Genomic DNA, 18746 nt, shown 5'->3' on the forward strand with positions numbered 1-18746 from the left:
TAAGGTTTGGGATAGGTGTAACCTGTGTGAAATGGAGGGAGGTGGAGCAGAGAGAGGGTACCAGGGTTAAGGTTTGGGATAGGTGTAACCTGTGTGAAATGGAGGGAGGTGGAGCAGAGAGAGGGTACCAGGGTTAAGGTTTGGGATAGGTGTAACCTGTGTGAAATGGAGGGAGGTGGAGCAGAGAGAGGGTACCAGGGTTAAGGTTTGGGATAGCTGTAACCGGTGTGGAATGGAGGGAGGTGGAGCAGAGAGAGGGTACCAGGGTTAAGGTTTGGGATAGCTGTAACCGGTGTGGAATGGAGGGAGGTGGAGCAGAGAGAAGGGGGAGTCAGAGAGAGGGTACCAGGGTTAAGGTTTGGGATAGGTGTAACCGGTGTGGAATGGAGGGAGGTGGAGCAGAGGGAGGGTACCAGGGTTAAGGTTTGGGATAGGTGTAACCGGTGTGGAATGGAGGGAGGGGAGTCAGAGAGAGGGAACCAGGGTTAAGGTTTGGGATAGGTGTAACCGGTGTGGAATGGAGGGAGGTGGAGCAGAGAGAGGGTACCAGGGTTAATGTTTGGGATAGGTGTAACCTGTGTGAAATGGAGGAAGGTGGAGCAGAGAGAGGGAACCAGGGTTAAGGATAGGTGTAACCTGTGTGAAATGGAGGGAGGTGGAGCAGAGAGAGGGTACCAGGGTTAAGGATAGGTGCAACCTGTGTGAAATGGAGGGAGGTGGAGCAGAGAGAGGGTACCAGGGTTTGGGATAGGTGTAACCTGTGTGAAATGGAGGGAGGTGGAGCAGAGAGAGGGTACCATGGTTAAGGTTTGGGATAGGTGTAACCGGTGTGGAATGGAGGAAGGTGGAGCAGAGAGAATGGGGAGTCAGAGAGAGGGTACCAGGGTTAAGGTTTGGGATAGATGTAACCGGTGTGAAATGGAGGGAGGGGGAGCAGAGAGAGGGTACCATGGTTAAGGTTTGGGATAGGTGTAACCGGTGTGGAATGGAGGGAGCTGGAGCAGAGAGAGGGTACCAGGGTTAAGGATAGGTGTAACCTGTGTGAAATGGAGGGAGGTGTAGCAGAGAGAGGGTACCAGGGTTAAGGATAGGTGTAACCTGTGTGAAATGGAGGGAGGTGGAGCAGAGAGAGAGTACCAGGGTTAAGGTTTGTGATAGCTGTAACCGGTGTGGAATGGAGGGAGGTGGAGCAGAGAGAGGGAACCAGGGTTAAGGTTTGGGATAGGTGTAACCTGTGTGAAATGGAGGGAGGTGGAGCAGAGAGAGGGTACCAGGGTTAAGGTTTGGGATAGGTGTAACCTGTGTGAAATGGAGGGAGGTGGAGCAGAGAGAGGGTACCAGGGTTAAGGTTTGGGATAGGTGTAACCTGTGTGAAATGTAGGGGGAGGTGGAGCAGAGAGAGGGTACCAGGGTTAAGGTTTGGGATAGGTGTAACCTGTGTGAAATGGAGGGAGGTGGAGCAGAGAGAGGGTACCAGGGTTAAGGTTTGGGATAGCTGTAACCGGTGTGGAATGGAGGGAGGTGGAGCAGAGAGAGGGTACCAGGGTTAAGGTTTGGGATAGCTGTAACCGGTGTGGAATAGAGGGAGGTGGAGCAGAGAGAAGGGGGAGTCAGAGAGAGGGTACCAGGGTTAAGGTTTGGGATTGGTGTAACCGGTGTGGAATGGAGGGAGGTGGAGCAGAGGGAGGGTACCAGGGTTAAGGTTTGGGATAGGTGTAACCGGTGTGGAATGGAGGGAGGGGGAGTCAGAGAGAGGGAACCAGGGTTAAGGTTTGGGATAGGTGTAACCGGTGTGGAATGGAGGGAGGTGGAGCAGAGAGAGGGTACCAGGGTTAAGGATAGGTGTAACCGGTGTGGAATGGAGGGAGGTGGAGCAGAGAGAGGGAACCAGGGTTAAGGTTTGGGATAGGTGTAACCTGTGTGAAATGGAGGGAGGTGGAGCAGAGAGAGAGGGTACCAGGGTTAAGGATAGCTGTAACCGGTGTGGAATGGAGGGAGGGGGAGTCAGAGAGAGGGTACCAGGGTTAAGGTTTGGGATAGCTGTAACCGGTGTGGAATGGAGGGAGGGGAGTCAGAGAGAGGGAACCAGGGTTAAGGATAGCTGTAACCGGTGTGGAATGGAGGGAGGGGGAGTCAGAGAGAGGGTACCAGGGTTAAGGTTTGGGATAGGTGTAACCTGTGTGGAATGGATGGAGGTGGAGCAGAGAGAGGGTACCAGGGTTAAGGTTTGGGATAGCTGTAACCGGTGTGGAATGGAGGGAGGTGGAGCAGAGAGAGGGAACCAGGGTTAAGGAAAGGTGTAACCTGTGTGAAATGGAGGGAGGTGGAGCAGAGAGAGGGTACCAGGGTTAAGGTTTGGATAGCTGTAACCGGTGTGGAATGGAGGGAGGTGGAGCAGAGAGAGGGAACCAGGGTTAAGGTTTGGGATAGGTGTAACCTGTGTGAAATGGAGGGAGGTGGAGCAGAGAGAGGGTACCAGGGTTAAGGTTTGGGATAGGTGTAACCTGTGTGAAATGGAGGGTGGTGGAGCAGAGAGAGGATACCAGGGTTGAGGTTTGGGATAGGTGTAACCTGTGTGAAATGGAGGGAGGTGGAGCAGAGAGAGGGTACCAGGGTTAAGGTTTGGGATAGCTGTAACCGGTGTGGAATGGAGGGAGGTGGAGCAGAGAGAGGGTACCAGGGTTAAGGTTTGGGATAGCTGTAACTGGTGTGGAATGGAGGGAGGTGGAGCAGAGAGAGGGTACCAGGGTTAAGGATAGGTGTAACCTGTGTGAAATGGAGGGAGGTGGAGCAGAGAGAGGGTACCAGGGTTAAGGTTTGTGATAGCTGTAACCGGTGTGGAATGGAGGGAGGTGGAGCAGAGAGAGGGAACCAGGGTTAAGGTTTGGGATAGGTGTAACCTGTGTGAAATGGAGGGAGGTGGAGCAGAGAGAGGGTACCAGGGTTAAGGTTTGGGATAGGTGTAACCTGTGTGAAATGGGGAGGTGGAGCAGAGAGAGGATACCAGGGTTGAGGTTTGGGATAGGTGTAACCTGTGTGAAATGGAGGGAGGTGGAGCAGAGAGAGGGTACCAGGGTTAAGGTTTGGGATAGCTGTAACCGGTGTGGAATGGAGGGAGGTGGAGCAGAGAGAGGGTACCAGGGTTAAGGTTTGGGATAGCTGTAACCGGTGTGGAATAGAGGGAGGTGGAGCAGAGAGAAGGGGGAGTCAGAGAGAGGGTACCAGGGTTAAGGTTTGGGATTGGTGTAACCGGTGTGGAATGGAGGGAGGTGGAGCAGAGGAGGGTACCAGGGTTAAGGTTTGGGATAGGTGTAACCGGTGTGGAATGGAGGGAGGGGGAGTCAGAGAGAGGGAACCAGGGTTAAGGTTTGGGATAGGTGTAACCGGTGTGGAATGGAGGGAGGTGGAGCAGAGAGAGGGTACCAGGGTTAAGGATAGGTGTAACCGGTGTGGAATGGAGGGAGGTGGAGCAGAGAGAGGGAACCAGGGTTAAGGTTTGGGATAGGTGTAACCTGTGTGAAATGGAGGGAGGTGGAGCAGAGAGACGGTACCAGGGTTAAGGATAGCTGTAACCGGTGTGGAATGGAGGGAGGGGGAGTCAGAGAGAGGGTACCAGGGTTAAGGTTTGGGATAGCTGTAACCGGTGTGGAATGGAGGGAGGGGAGTCAGAGAGAGGGAACCAGGGTTAAGGATAGCTGTAACCGGTGTGGAATGGAGGGAGGGGGAGTCAGAGAGAGGGTACCAGGGTTAAGGATAGGTGTAACCTGTGTGAAATGGAGGGAGGTGGAGCAGAGAGAGGGTACCAGGGTTAAGGTTTGTGATAGCTGTAACCGGTGTGGAATGGAGGGAGGTGGAGCAGAGAGAGGGAACCAGGGTTAAGGTTTGGGATAGGTGTAACCTGTGTGAAATGGAGGGAGGTGGAGCAGAGAGAGGGTACCAGGGTTAAGGTTTGGGATAGGTGTAACCTGTGTGAAATGTAGGGAGGTGGAGCAGAGAGAGGGTACCAGGGTTAAGGTTTGGGATAGGTGTAACCTGTGTGAAATGGAGGGAGGTGGAGCAGAGAGAGGGTACCAGGGTTAAGGTTTGGGATAGCTGTAACCGGTGTGGAATGGAGGGAGGTGGAGCAGAGAGAGGGAACCAGGGTTAAGGAAAGGTGTAACCTGTGTGAAATGGAGGGAGGTGGAGCAGAGAGAGGGAACCAGGGTTAAGGATAGCTGTAACCGGTGTGGAATGGAGGGAGGTGGAGCAGAGAGAGGGTACCAGGGTTAAGGTTTGGGATAGCTGTAACCGGTGTGGAATAGAGGGAGGTGGAGCAGAGAGAAGGGGGAGTCAGAGAGAGGGTACCAGGGTTAAGGTTTGGGATAGGTGTAACCGGTGTGGAATGGAGGGAGGTGGAGCAGAGGGAGGGTACCAGGGTTAAGGTTTGGGATAGGTGTAACCGGTGTGGAATGGAGGGAGGGGGAGTCAGAGAGAGGGAACCAGGGTTAAGGTTTGGGATAGGTGTAACCGGTGTGGAATGGAGGGAGGTGGAGCAGAGAGAGGGTACCAGGGTTAAGGATAGGTGTAACCGGTGTGGAATGGAGGGAGGTGGAGCAGAGAGAGGGAACCAGGGTTAAGGTTTGGGATAGGTGTAACCTGTGTGAAATGGAGGGAGGTGGAGCAGAGAGAGGGTACCAGGGTTAAGGATAGCTGTAACCGGTGTGGAATGGAGGGAGGGGGAGTCAGAGAGAGGGTACCAGGGTTAAGGTTTGGGATAGCTGTAACCGGTGTGGAATGGAGGGAGGGGGAGTCAGAGAGAGGGAACCAGGGTTAAGGATAGCTGTAACCGGTGTGGAATGGAGGGAGGGGGAGTCAGAGAGAGGGTACCAGGGTTAAGGTTTGGGATAGCTGTAACCTGTGTGGAATGGAGGGAGGTGGAGCAGAGAGAGGGTACCAGGGTTAAGGTTTGGGATAGCTGTAACCGGTGTGGAATGGAGGGAGGTGGAGCAGAGAGAGGGTACCAGGGTTAAGGATAGGTGTAACCGGTGTTAAATGGAGGGAGGTGGAGCAGAGAGAAGGTACCAGGGTTAAGGATAGGTGTAACCAGTGTTAAATGGAGGGAGGTGGAGCAGAGAGAGGGAACCAGGGTTAAGGAAAGGTGTAACCTGTGTGAAATGGAGGGAGGTGGAGCAGAGAGAGGGAACCAGGGTTAAGGAAAGGTGTAACCTGTGTGAAATGGAGGGAGGTGGAGCAGAGAGAGGGAACCAGGGTTAAGGATAGCTGTAACCGGTGTGGAATGGAGGGAGGTGGAGCAGAGAGAGGGTACCAGGGTTAAGGTTTGGGATAGGTGTAACCGGTGTGGAATGGAGGGAGGTGGAGCAGAGAGAGGGTACCAGGGTTAAGGTTTGGGATAGCTGTAACCGGTGTGGAATGGAGGGAGGTGGAGCAGAGAGAAGGGGGAGTCAGAGAGAGGGTACCAGGGTTAAGGTTTGGGATAGGTGTAACCGGTGTGGAATGGAGGGAGGTGGAGCAGAGAGAGGGTACCAGGGTTAAGGATAGGTGTAACCTGTGTGGAATGGAGGGAGGGGGAGTCAGAGAGAGGGAACCAGGGTTAAGGTTTGGGATAGGTGTAACCGGTGTGGAATGGAGGGAGGTGGAGCAGAGAGAGGGTACCAGGGTTAAGGTTTGGGATAGCTGTAACCGGTGTGGAATGGAGGGAGGTGGAGCAGAGAGAGGGTACCAGGGTTAAGGATAGCTGTAACCGGTGTGGAATGGAGGGAGGGGGAGTCAGAGAGAGGGTACCAGGGTTAAGGATAGGTGTAACCGGTGTGGAATGGAGGGAGGTGGAGCAGAGAGAGGGAACCAGGGTTAAGGTTTGGGATAGGTGTAACCTGTGTGAAATGGAGGGAGGTGGAGCAGAGAGAGGGTACCAGGGTTAAGGATAGCTGTAACCGGTGTGGAATGGAGGGGGAGGGGGAGTCAGAGAGAGGGTACCAGGGTTAAGGTTTGGGATAGCTGTAACTGGTGTGGAATGGAGGGAGGGGAGCAGAGAGAGGGTACCAGGGTTAAGGATAGCTGTAACCGGTGTGAAATGGAGGGAGGTGGAGCAGAGAGAGGGTACCAGGGTTAAGGATAGCTGTAACCGGTGTGGAATGGAGGGAGGGGGAGTCAGAGAGAGGGTACCAGGGTTAAGGTTTGGGATAGCTGTAACCGGTGTGGAATGGAGGGAGGGGGAGTCAGAGAGAGGGTACCAGGGTTAAGGTTTGGGATAGCTGTAACCGGTGTGGAATGGAGGGAGGTGGAGCAGAGAGAGGGTACCAGGGTTAAGGTTTGGGATAGCTGTAACCTGTGTGGAATGGAGGGAGGTGGAGCAGAGAGAGGGTACCAGGGTTAAGGTTTGGGATAGGTGTAACCGGTGTGGAATGGAGGGAGGTGGAGCAGAGAGAGGGTACCAGGGTTAAGGTTTGGGATAGCTGTTTGAAAGCATGTTTGAATCCAGCGATAAAAAGTCGTTGTTGATATTTTTGTTTGAAACCTATCCCAGACCTTAACCCTTACCTTAACCATTTACATTTTTTTTTTTACCTTTATTTAACTAGGCAAGTCAGTTAAGAACAAATTCTTATTTTCAATGACGGCCTAGGAACAGTGGGTTAACTGTCTGTTCAGAGTTAATGCATAACCTTAGGAATTCTGAGTTAATGACTAAATTTAACCTAACCTTAAATATCAGCATTAAGAACATGCAACCTTTTGAAGCAGAGTCAGATGCCCATCCATCATCCCCAACGCCCTAGCAAATCTAAGCAAAATTGGAGGACTCTTACACTTCAGTATTGTGATGCAAAAATTTTAGCAAAATGCATAGTTCATAGAATTAAGAAGGTCAGATATTATTCAGCCTAATCAGAAAGGTTTTTTACATGGACGATACATCGGAGATAATATAAAACAAGTACTGGAAGAACATTATGAAAAATCTGGGAAACCAGGCCTGGTATTCATAACTGACTTTGAAAAGGCTTTTGATAAAGCAAAAAAAGAAACGTCCCTTTTTCAGGACCCTGTCATTCAAAGATAATTCGTAAAAATCCAAACAGATCTTCATTGTAAAGGGTTTAATTAAACACTGTTTCCCATGCTTGTTCAGGAATGCACAATCCCTCCATCAGTGCTCAGACTGTCCGCAATAGGCTGAGAGAGGCTGGACTGGGGGCTTGTAGGCCTGTAGCAAGGAAGGTCCTCACCATACATCACCAACAACATCGTCACTCGGCACTTACATAGAGCTGAGTGACTCAGTCATATCGCCTCGGCACCTACATAAAGCTGAGTGACTCAGTCATATAGCCGGCACCTACATAGAGCTGAGTGACTCAGTCATATAGTCGGCACTTACATAGAGCTAAGTGACTCAGTCATATAGCCTCGGCACCTACATAGAGCTGAGTGACTCAGTCATATAAACTTGGCACCTACATAGAGCTGAGTGACTCAGTCATTCATGGGCTTTGGATCAAAATAAAAGTACCAACTTCTATCTGAAAGTCTTTAATACAGAAATGTTCTGGTAATCCTGACCTGGACACCATGTACAGTATTATAACAGCCCATTATTCTTTCTGATAGTCTTTAATAAATAAATGTTCTGGTTGTCCTGACCTGGACACCATGTACAGTATTATAACAGCCCATTATTCTTTCTGATAGTCTTTAATAAATAAATGTTCTGGTTGTCCTCACCTGAACACCATGTACAGTATTATAACAGCCCATTATTCTTTCTGATAGTCTTTAATAAATAAATGTTCTGGTTGTCCTGACCTGGACACCATGTACAGTATTATAACAGCCCATTATTCTTTCTGATAGTCTTTAATAAATAAATGTTCTGGTTGTCCTGACCTGGACACCATGTACATATAACAGCCCATTATTCTTTCTGATAGTCTTTAATAAATAAATGTTCTGGTTGTCCTGACCTGGACACCATGTACAGTATTATAACAGCCCATTATTCTTTCTGATAGTCTTTAATAAATAAATGTTCTGGTTGTCCTGACCTGGACACCATGTACAGTATTATAACAGCCCATTATTCTTTCTGATAGTCTTTAATAAATAAATGTTCTGGTTGTCCTGACCTGGACACCATGTACAGTATTATAACAGCCCATTATTCTTTCTGATAGTCTTTAATAAATAAATGTTCTGGTTGTCCTGACCTGGACACCATGTACAGTATTATAACAGCCCATTATTATTTCTGATAGTCTTTAATAAATAAATGTGTCTTTTTGTCCTGACCTGGACACCATGTACAGTATTATAACAGCCCATTATTCTTTCTGATAGTCTTTAATAAATAAATGTTCTGGTTGTCCTGACCTGGACACCATGTACAAAATTATAACAGCCCATTATTCTTTCTGATAGTTTTTAATAAATAAATGTTCTGGTTGTCCTCACCTGGACACCATGTACAGTATTATAACAGCCCATTATTCTTTCTGATAGTTTTTAAGAAATAAATGTGTCTTTTTGTCCTGACCTGGACACCATGTACAGTATTATAACAGCCCATTATTATTTCTGATAGTCTTTAATAAATAAATGTGTGTTTTTGTCCTGACCTGGACACCATGTACAGTGTTATAACAGCCCATTATTCTTTCTGATAGTCTTTAATAAGTCAATGTTCTGGTTGTCCTGACCTGGACACCATGTACAGTATTATAACAGCCCATTATTCTTTCTGATAGTCTTTAATAAGTCAATGTTCTGGTTGTCCTGACCTGGACACCATGTACAGTATTATAACAACCCATTGTCACGCCTTGGTCTTAGTATTTTGTGTTTTCTTTATTTATTTGGTCAGGCCAGGGTGTGACATGGGTTTATTTTGTGGTGTGTTTTTGTATTGGGGTTTTAGTAGGAATTGGGATTGTGGCTGAGTAGGGTTGTCTAGGAAAGTCTATGGCAGCCTGAGGCGGTTCTCAATCAGAGTCAGGTGATTATCGTTGTCTCTGATTGGGAACCATATTTAGGTAACCCGGGTTTCACTGTGTGTTTGTGGGTGATTGTTCCTGTCTCAGTGTTTTGTATTTCACCAGATAGGCTGTATAGGTTTTCACGTTCTGTTTGTTGTTTTGTATTGATCGTGTTTTATTCTACATTAAACATGTATCGAACTAACCACGCTGCATTTTGGTCCGACTCTCCTTCAACGGAAGAAAACCGTAACAGAATCACCCACCTTACAAGGACCATGCAGCGTGGTGACAGGCAGCGACAGCAGAAGCAGCGAAAGGAGGAATGGACATGGGAAGATGTTTTGGATGGCAAGGGTTGTTACACTTGGGAGGAGATACTGGCTGGAAGAGATCGCCTCCCATGGGAACAGGTGGAGGCACTTAGGAGAGCAGAGGCAGCCGGAGAGAGGAGCCGACGATACGAGGGAACACGGTTGGCAAGGAAACCCGAAAGTCAGCCCCAAAAATGTCTTGGGGGGGGCTCAGGGAGAGTGTGGCAGAGTCAGGGTTCAGACCTGAGCCAACTCCCCCTGTTTATCGCGAGGAGCAGCGATCACAGGACTTCTGGACTTGGGAGGAAATATTGGACGGAAAAGGACCCTGGGCACAGCCTGGAGAATATCGACGCCCCAAAGAAGAACTGGAGGCGGCGAAAGCGGAGAGGCGCTGGTATGAAGAGGCAGCACGGCGACGCGGATGGAAGCCCGAGAGTCAGCCCCAAAAATGGGGGGGGGCTCACAGGGAGTATGGCTACGCCAGGTAGGAGACCTGTGCAAACTTCCTGTGCTTACCGGGGGGCTAAAGAGACGGGGCAGGCACCGTGTTATGCTGTGGAGCGCACGGTGTCTCCAGTGCGGGTGCATAGCCCGGTGCGGTACATACCAGCTCTTCGTATTGGCCGGGCTAGAGTGGGCATCGAGCCAGGTAAGGTTGGGCAGGCTCGGTGCTCAAGAGCTCCAGTGCGCCTGCACTGTCCGGTCTATCCAGTGCCACCTCCACACACCAGTCCTCCGGTGGCAGCTCCCTGCACCAGGCTTCCTGTGCATGTCCTCTACCCAGTGCCACCAGTGCCAGCACCACGCACCAGGCCTTCAGTGCGCCTCACCTGTTCAGCGCTGCCAGAGCCTTTCTCCTCTCCAGCGCTGTCGGAGTCTCCCGCCTGTTTAGCGCTGCCAGAGCCTTCCTCCTCTCCAGTGCTGCCGGAGTCTCCCGCCTGTTCAGCGCAGCCAGAGCCTAATCTGCATGGAGCAGCCAGAGCTGCCGGAGTCTCCCGCCTGTCTGCATGGCGCAGCCAGAGTCTGCCAGTCTGCTCAGCCAGAGCTGCCAGTCTGCAGTCAGCCAGAGCTGCCTGTCTGCATGGAGCAGCCAGAGCTGCCAGTCTCATGGAGCAGCCAGAGTCTGCCAGTCTGTTCATGGCAGCAGCCAGAGCTGCTAGTCTGCATGGAGCAGCCAGAGCTGCCAGTCTGCATGGAGCAGCCAGAGCTGCCAGTCTGCATGGAGCAGCCAGAGCTGCCAGTCTGCATGGAGCAGCCAGAGCTGCCAGTCTGCATGGATCAGCCAGAGCTGCCAGTCTGCATGGATCAGCCAGAGCTGCCAGTCTGCATGGAGCAGCCAGAGCTGCCAGTCTGAATGGAGCAGCTAGAGATGCCAGTCTGCATGGAGCAGCCAGAGCTGCCAGTCTGCATGGAGCAGCCAGAGCTGCCAGTCTGCATGGAGCAGCCAGTCTGTATGGAGCAGCCAGAGCTGCCAGTCTGCATGGAGCAGCCAGAGCTGCCAGTCTGCATGGAGCAGCCAGAGCTGCCAGTCTGCATGGAGCAGCCAGAGCTGCCAGTGTGCATGGAGCAGCCAGAGCTGCCAGTCTGCATGGAGCTGCCAGTCTGCATGGATCAGCCAGAGCTGTCAGTCTGCATGGAGCAGCCAGAGCCACCAGTCAGCCAGGATCCGCCAGTCAGCCATGATCTTCCAGATCCGCCAGTCAGCCAGGATCTTCCAGATCCGCCAGTCAGCCAGGATTTGCCAGTCAGCCAGGATCTGCCAGAACCACCAGCTAGCCAGGATCTGCCAGAGCCTACTACCTACCTGAGCTTTCTCTCAATACTGGGCTTCCTCTCAGTACTGATTTTCCTCTCAGTACTGGGCTTCCCCTCAATGCTGAGCTTCCCCTCAATGCTGAGCTTCCCCTCAGTGCTGAGCTACCCCTCAGTCCCGAACTACCCCTCAGTCCCGAGCTACCCCTCAGTCCCGAGCTTCCCCTCAGTCCCGAGTTTCCCCTCAGTCCCGAGCTTCCACCTCAGTCCCGAGCTGCCCCTCAGTCCAGTGGGGTCCTTGGTGAGGGTTATTAGGCCAAGGTCGGTGGCGAGGGTCGCAAATCAAAGGACACGTTACAGGGGGACTAAGACTTGGTTGGAGTGGGGTCCACGTCCCGAGCCGGAGCCGGAGCCGCCACCGTGGACAGACGCCCACCCGGACCATCCCCTATGGGTTTAGGTGTGCGGCCGGGAGTCCGCACCTTGGGGGGGAGGGGTTTTGTCACGCCTTGGTCTTAGTATTTTGTGTTTTCTTTATTTGTTTGGTCAGGCCAGGGTGTGACAAGGGTTTAATTTGTGGTGTGTTTTTGTATTGGGGTTTTAATAGGAATTGGGATTGTGACTGAGTAGGGTTGTCTAGGAAAGTCTATGGCTGCCTGAGGCGGTTCTCAATCAGAGTCAGGTGATTATCGTTGTCTCTGATTGGGAACCATATTTACAGTGCCTTGCGAAAGTATTCGGCCCCCTTGAACTTTGCGACCTTTTGCCACATTTCAGGCTTCAAACATAAAGATATAAAACTGTATTTTTTTGTGAAGAATCAACAACAAGTGGGACACAATCATGAAGTGGAACGACATTTATTGGATATTTCAAACTTTTTTAACAAATCAAAAACTGAAAAATTGAGCGTGCAAAATTATTCAGCCCCCTTAAGTTAATACTTTGTAGCGCCACCTTTTGCTGCGATTACAGCTGTAAGTCGCTTGGGGTATGTCTCTATCAGTTTTGCACATCGAGAGACTGACATTTTTTCCCATTCCTCCTTGCAAAACAGCTCGAGCTCAGTGAGGTTGGATGGAGAGCATTTGTGAACAGCAGTTTTCAGTTCTTTCCACAGATTCTCGATTGGATTCAGGTCTGGACTTTGACTTGGCCATTCTAACACCTGGATATGTTTATTTTTGAACCATTCCATTGTAGATTTTGCTTTATGTTTTGGATCATTGTCTTGTTGGAAGACAAATCTCCGTCCCAGTCTCAGGTCTTTTGCAGACTCCATCAGGTTTTCTTCCAGAATGGTCCTGTATTTGGCTCCATCCATCTTCCCATCAATTTTAACCATCTTCCCTGTCCCTGCTGAAGAAAAGCAGGCCCAAACCATGATGCTGCCACCACCATGTTTGACAGTGGGGATGATGTGTTCAGGGTGATGAGCTGTGTTGCTTTTACGCCAAACATAACGTTTTGCATTGTTGCCAAAAAGTTCCATTTTGGTTTCATCTGACCAGAGCACCTTCTTCCACATGTTTGGTGTGTCTCCCAGGTGGCTTGTGGCAAACTTTAAACAACACTTTTTATGGATATCTTTAAGAAATGGCTTTCTTCTTGCCACTCTTCCATAAAGGCCAGATTTGTGCAATATACGACTGATTGTTGTCCTATGGACAGAGTCTCCCACCTCAGCTGTAGATCTCTGCAGTTCATCCAGAGTGATCATGGGCCTCTTGGCTGCATCTCTGATCAGTCTTCTCCTTGTATGAGCTGAAAGTTTAGAGGGACGGCCAGGTCTTGGTAGATTTGCAGTGGTCTGATACTCCTTCCATTTCAATATTATTGATTGCACAGTGCTCCTTGGGATGTTTAAAGCTTGGGAAATCTTCTTGTATCCAAATCCGGCTTTAAACTTCTTCACAACAGTATCTCGGACCTGCCTGGTGTGTTCCTTGTTCTTCATGATGCTCTCTGCGCTTTTAACGGACCTCTGAGACTATCACAGTGCAGGTGCATTTATACGGAGACTTGATTACACACAGGTGGATTGTATTTATCATCATTAGTCATTTAGGTCAACATTGGATCATTCAGAGATCCTCACTGAACTTCTGGAGAGAGTTTGCTGCACTGAAAGTAAAGGGGCTGAATAATTTTGCACGCCCAATTTTTCAGTTTTTGATTTGTTAAAAAAGTTTGAAATATCCAATAAATATCGTTGCACTTCATGATTGTGTCCCACTTGTTGTTGATTCTTCACAAAAAAATACAGTTTTATATCTTATGTTTGAAGCCTGAAATGTGGCAAAAGGTCGCAAAGTTCAAGGGGGCCGAATACTTTCGCAAGGCACTGTATTTCTTAGTTAGATTGGCTGTACCACAACTGACCGTGATTGGGAGTCCCTTAGGGCAGCACACAATTGGTCTAGCGTCATCCAGGGTTTGGCCAGTGTAGGCCGACATTGTAAATAAGAATTTGTTCTTAACTGACAGTCGCACACCGGGCCAGTGTAAACAAAGCTACTGGCCCAAATAAAATACGATCTGATGCAACAACCAGCAGCTTCGGGAATCCATTTGTTTTTTAATCAATTATATAGCCTAGATTAAAAATAGTATTATTACAATATTCTTTTCACTGGCCCAAGCTGACTACTTGGGAACAATTGACTTGTTAACCTGATCACCAAACGTGCCATTGGAACACATGAGTGATGGTTGCTGACCCTGACCACACAATGTGCCATTGGAACACTGGAGGGATGGTTGCTGACCCTGACCACACAACGTGCCATTGGAACACAGGAGTGATGGTTGCTGATAATGGGCCTCTGTACACCTATGTAGATATTCCATTAAAAATGTATTTTTATTTATTTATTTTACCTTTATTTAACCAGGTAGGCAAGTTGAGAACAAGTTCTCATTTACATTTGCGACCTGGCCAAGATAAAGCAAAGCAGTTCGACAGATACAACGACACAGAGTTACACATGGAGTAAAACAAACATACAGTCAATAATACAGTATAAACAAGTCTATATACAATGTGAGCAAATGAGGTGAGAAGGGAGGTAAAGGCAAAAAAGGCCATGGTGGCAAAGTAAATACATTATAGCAAGTAAAACACTGGAATGGTAGTTTTACAATGGAAGAATGTGCAAAGTAGAAATAAAAATAATGGGGTGCAAAGGAGCAAAATAAATAAATTAATTAAAATTAAATACAGTTGGGAAAGAGGAAGTTGTTTGGGCTAAATTATAGGTGGGCTATGTACAGGTGCAGTAATCTGTGAGCTGCTCTGACAGTTGGTGCTTAAAGCTAGTGAGGGAGATAAGTGTTTCCAGTTTCAGAGATTTTTGTAGTTCGTTCCAGTCATTGGCAGCAGAGAACTGGAAGGAGAGGCGGCCTAAGAAAGAATTGGTTTTGGGGGTGACTAGAGAGATATACCTGCTGGAGCGTGTGCTACAGTTGGGAGATGCTATGGTGACCAGCGAGCTGAGATAAGGGGGGACTTTACCTAGCAGGGTCTTGTAGATGACATGGAGCCAGTGGGTTTGGCGACGAGTATGAAGCGAGGGCCAGCTAACGAGAGCGTACAGGTCACAATGGTGGGTAGTATATGGGGCTTTGGTGACAAAACGGATTGCACTGTGATAGACTGCATCTAATTTGTTGAGTAGGGTATTGGAGGCTATTTTGTAAATGACATCGCCAAAGTCGAGGATTGGTAGGATGATCAGTTTTACAAGGGTATGTTTGGCAGCATGAGTGAAGGATGTTTTGTTGCGAAATAGGAAGCCAATTCTAGATTTAACTTTGGATTGGAGATGTTTAATATGGGTCTGGAAGGAGAGTTTACAGTCTAACCAGACACCTAAGTATTTGTAGTTGTCCACGTATTCTAAGTCAGAGCCGTCCAGAGTAGTGATGTTGGACAGGCAGGTAGGTGCAGGTAGCGATCGGTTGAAGAGCATACATTTAGTTTTACTTGTATTTAAGAGCAATTGGAGGCCACGGAAGGAGAGTTGTATGGCATTGAAGCTTGCCTGGAGGGTTGTTAACACAGTGTCCAAAGAAGGGCCGGAAGTATACAGAATGGTGTCGTCTGCGTAGAGGTGGATCAGAGACTCACCAGCAGCAAGAGCGACCTCATTGATGTATACAGAGAAGAGAGTCGGTCCAAGAATTGAACCCTGTGGCACCCCCATAGAGACTGCCAGAGGTCCGGACAGCAGACCCTCCGATTTGACACACTGAACTCTATCAGAGAAGTAGTTGGTGAACCAGGCGAGGCAATCATTTGAGAAACCAAGGCTGTCGAGTCTGCCGATGAGGATGTGGTGATTGACAGAGTCGAAAGCCTTGGCCAGATCAATGAATACGGCTGCACAGTAATGTTTCTTATCGATGGCGGTTAAGATATCATTTAGGACCTTGAGCATGGCTGAGGTGCACCCATGACCAGCTCTGAAACCAGATTGCATAGCAGAGAAGGTATGGTGAGATTCGAAATGGTCGGTAATCTGTTTGTTGACTTGGCTTTCGAAGACCTTAGAAAGGCACGGTAGGATAGATATAGGTCTGTAGCAGTTTGGGTCAAGAGTGTCCCCCCCTTTGAAGAGGGGGATGACCGCAGCTGCTTTCCAATCTTTGGGGATCTCAGACGACACGAAAGAGAGGTTGAACAGGCTAGTAATAGGGGTGGCAACAATTTCGGCAGATAATTTTAGAAAGAAAGGGTCCAGATTGTCTAGCCCGGCTGATTTGTAGGGGTCCAGATTTTGCAGCTCTTTCAGAACATCAGCTGAATGGATTTGGGAGAAGGAGAAATGGGGAAGGCTTGGGCGAGTTGCTGTTGGGGGTGCAGTGCTGTTGACCGGGGTAGGAGTAACCAGGTGGAAAGCATGGCCAGCCGTAGAAAAATGCTTATTGAAATTCTCAATTATGGTGGATTTATCAGTGGTGACAGTGTTTTCTATCTTCAGTGCAGTGGGCAGCTGGGAGGAGGTGTTCTTATTCTCCGTGGACTTTACAGTGTCCCAGAACTTTTTTGAGTTAGTGTTGCAGGAAGCAAATTTCTGCTTGAAAAAGATAGCCTTGGCTTTTCTAACTGCCTGTGTATAATGGTTTCTAGCTTCCCTGAACAGCTGCATATCACGGGGGCTGTTCGATGCTAATGCAGAACGCCATAGGATGTTTTTGTGTTGGTTAAGGGCAGTCAGGTCTGGGGAGAACCAAGGGCTATATCTGTTCCTGGTTCTAAATTTCTTGAATGGGGCATGTTTATTTAAGATGGTTAGGAAGGCATTTTTAAAAAAATATCCAGGCATCCTCTACTGACGGGATGAGATCAATATCCTTCCAGGATACCCCGGCCAGGTCGATTAGAAAGGCCTGCTCGCAGAAGTGTTTCAGGGAGCGTTTTACAGTGATGAGTGGAGGTCGTTTGACCGCTGACCCATTACAGATGCAGGCAATGAGGCAGTGATCGCTGAGATCTTGGTTGAAGACAGCAGAGGTGTATTTAGAGGGGAAGTTGGTTAGGATGATATCTATGAGGGTGCCCGTGTTTAAGGCTTTGGGGAGGTACCTGGTAGGTTCATTGATAATTTGTGTGAGATTGAGGGCATCAAGTTTAGATTGTAGGATGGCTGGGGTGTTAAGCATGTTCCAGTTTAGGTCGCCTAGCAGCACGAACTCTGAAGATAGATGGGGGGGCAATCAGTTCACATATGGTGTCCAGAGCACAGCTGGGGGCAGAGGGTGGTCTATAGCAGGCGGCAACGGTGAGAGACTTGTTTTTAGAGGATTTTTAAAAGTAGAAGTTCAAATTGTTTGGGTACAGACCTGGATAGTAGGACAGAACTCTGCAGGCTATCTTTGCAATTGATTGCAACACCGCCCCCTTTGGCAGTTCTATCTTGTCTGAAAATGTTGTAGTTTGGAATTAAAATTTCTGAATTTTTGGTGGTCTTCCTAAGCCAGGATTCAGACACAGCTAGAACATCTGGGTTGGCAGAGTGTGCTAAAGCAGTGAATAGAACAAACTTAGGGAGGAGGCTTCTAATGTTAACATGCATGAAACCAAGGCTATTACGGTTACAGAAGTCATCAAAAGAGAGCGCCTGGGGAATAGGAGTGGAGCTAGGCACTGCAGGGCCTGGATTCACCTCTACATCGCCAGAGGAACATAGGAGGAGTAGAATAAGGGTACGGCTAAAAGCTATGAGAATTGGTCGTCTAGAACGTCTGGAACATAGAGTAAAAGGAGGTTTCTGGGGGCGGTAAAATAGCATCAAGGTATAATGTACAGACAAAGGTATGGTAGTATGTGAATACAGTGGAGGTAAACCTAGGTATTGAGTGATGAAGAGAGAGATATTGTCTCTAGAAACATCATTGAAACCAGGAGATGTCATTGCATGTGTGGGTGGTGGAACTAATAGGTTGGATAAGGTATAGTGAGCAGGACTAGAGGCTCTACAGTGAAATAAGCCAATAAACACTAACCAGAACAGCAATGGACAAGACATATTGACATTAAGGAGAGGCATGCTTAGTCGAGTGATCAAAAGGGTCCAGTGAGTGGAGAGGTTGGTTGGGGGTCACGGCGATTTAGACAGCTAGCCAGGCCATCGGTAGCATGCTAGCATAGGATGGAGGTCTGTTGTTAGCCACCTCTTGCGTTCCGTCAGTAGATTAGTGGGGTTCTGTGTGGTAGAGGGGATTAATCCAAATCACACAACAACAACAAAAATAAAAACAATAGATATAGTTATAGAGGCCCAAGAAGAAAACATAATAATAATTAAAATAAATAAATTAAAATAAAATAAATAAAATCAGCCGTTTCCCGCTACAATAGTCATTTGCAACATTGAGATTGTCTACACTGTATTTCTGATAAATTTGATGTTATTTTAATGGACAAAAAATGTGCTTTTCTTTCAAAAACCAGGACATTTCTATGTGACCCCAAACCTTTAAACGGTAGTGTACATATAGAAGCTACAATCTATCTGCAATATTAAAGCTGATCTATAATAATAATAATAATAATGATAATAACAATAAAACCTACTTGAAGCGCTCACTGTAGCCGCTAGTGGCCAGTTTCCACTTCATCTCCCAACTAACTCAGACATGAATGGATGTCGAATACTGTCTTGCATCACAGGTGACCTGCATGTACAAAAAGCCATTCTGAAGGACTCCCATTAAAACACAAACACATACAGTTTTTGTTTTTCATTTTGTAAACTAGTCTTTCTGTCTTCTCAGCAACCTCCTTGTTGATGCATGCTGGGAAAGCTCTTAGACACTCCCTCCCCAGCTCCCTCCCCAGGTCACTCCCTCCCCCTATCCTCTCCTGTCCTCCTCTCCTCCACCCCCACCTCCCCTCCTCTGCCTCTCATCTTCGCCTGACCAGTTCCTCTAATTTGGTTTCTAATTTTCTCTGTACCTCATCCCCTCTCCTTTCAGCTGGCTGTGTGGGAGTAGGCCTATAGTCTAGCCCAGCCCTGTGTGTGTGTGTGTGTTTAAGTATCCTTGTGGGTAAAACATGGAATATTCGGACAAGTGGGGACATTTCGCCGGTTCCCAAAATATGTTTATTTATTTTAGGGTTAGGTTTAGGGTTAGGAGTTAGGGAACATAGGATTTTGAATGGGAATCAATTGTTTGGTCCCCACAAGGATAGCAAAACAAGCAT

The sequence above is a fragment of the Oncorhynchus tshawytscha genome, linkage group LG28, assembly GCF_018296145.1.
Source record: "Oncorhynchus tshawytscha isolate Ot180627B linkage group LG28, Otsh_v2.0, whole genome shotgun sequence".
Classification (NCBI taxonomy): domain Eukaryota; kingdom Metazoa; phylum Chordata; class Actinopteri; order Salmoniformes; family Salmonidae; genus Oncorhynchus; species Oncorhynchus tshawytscha.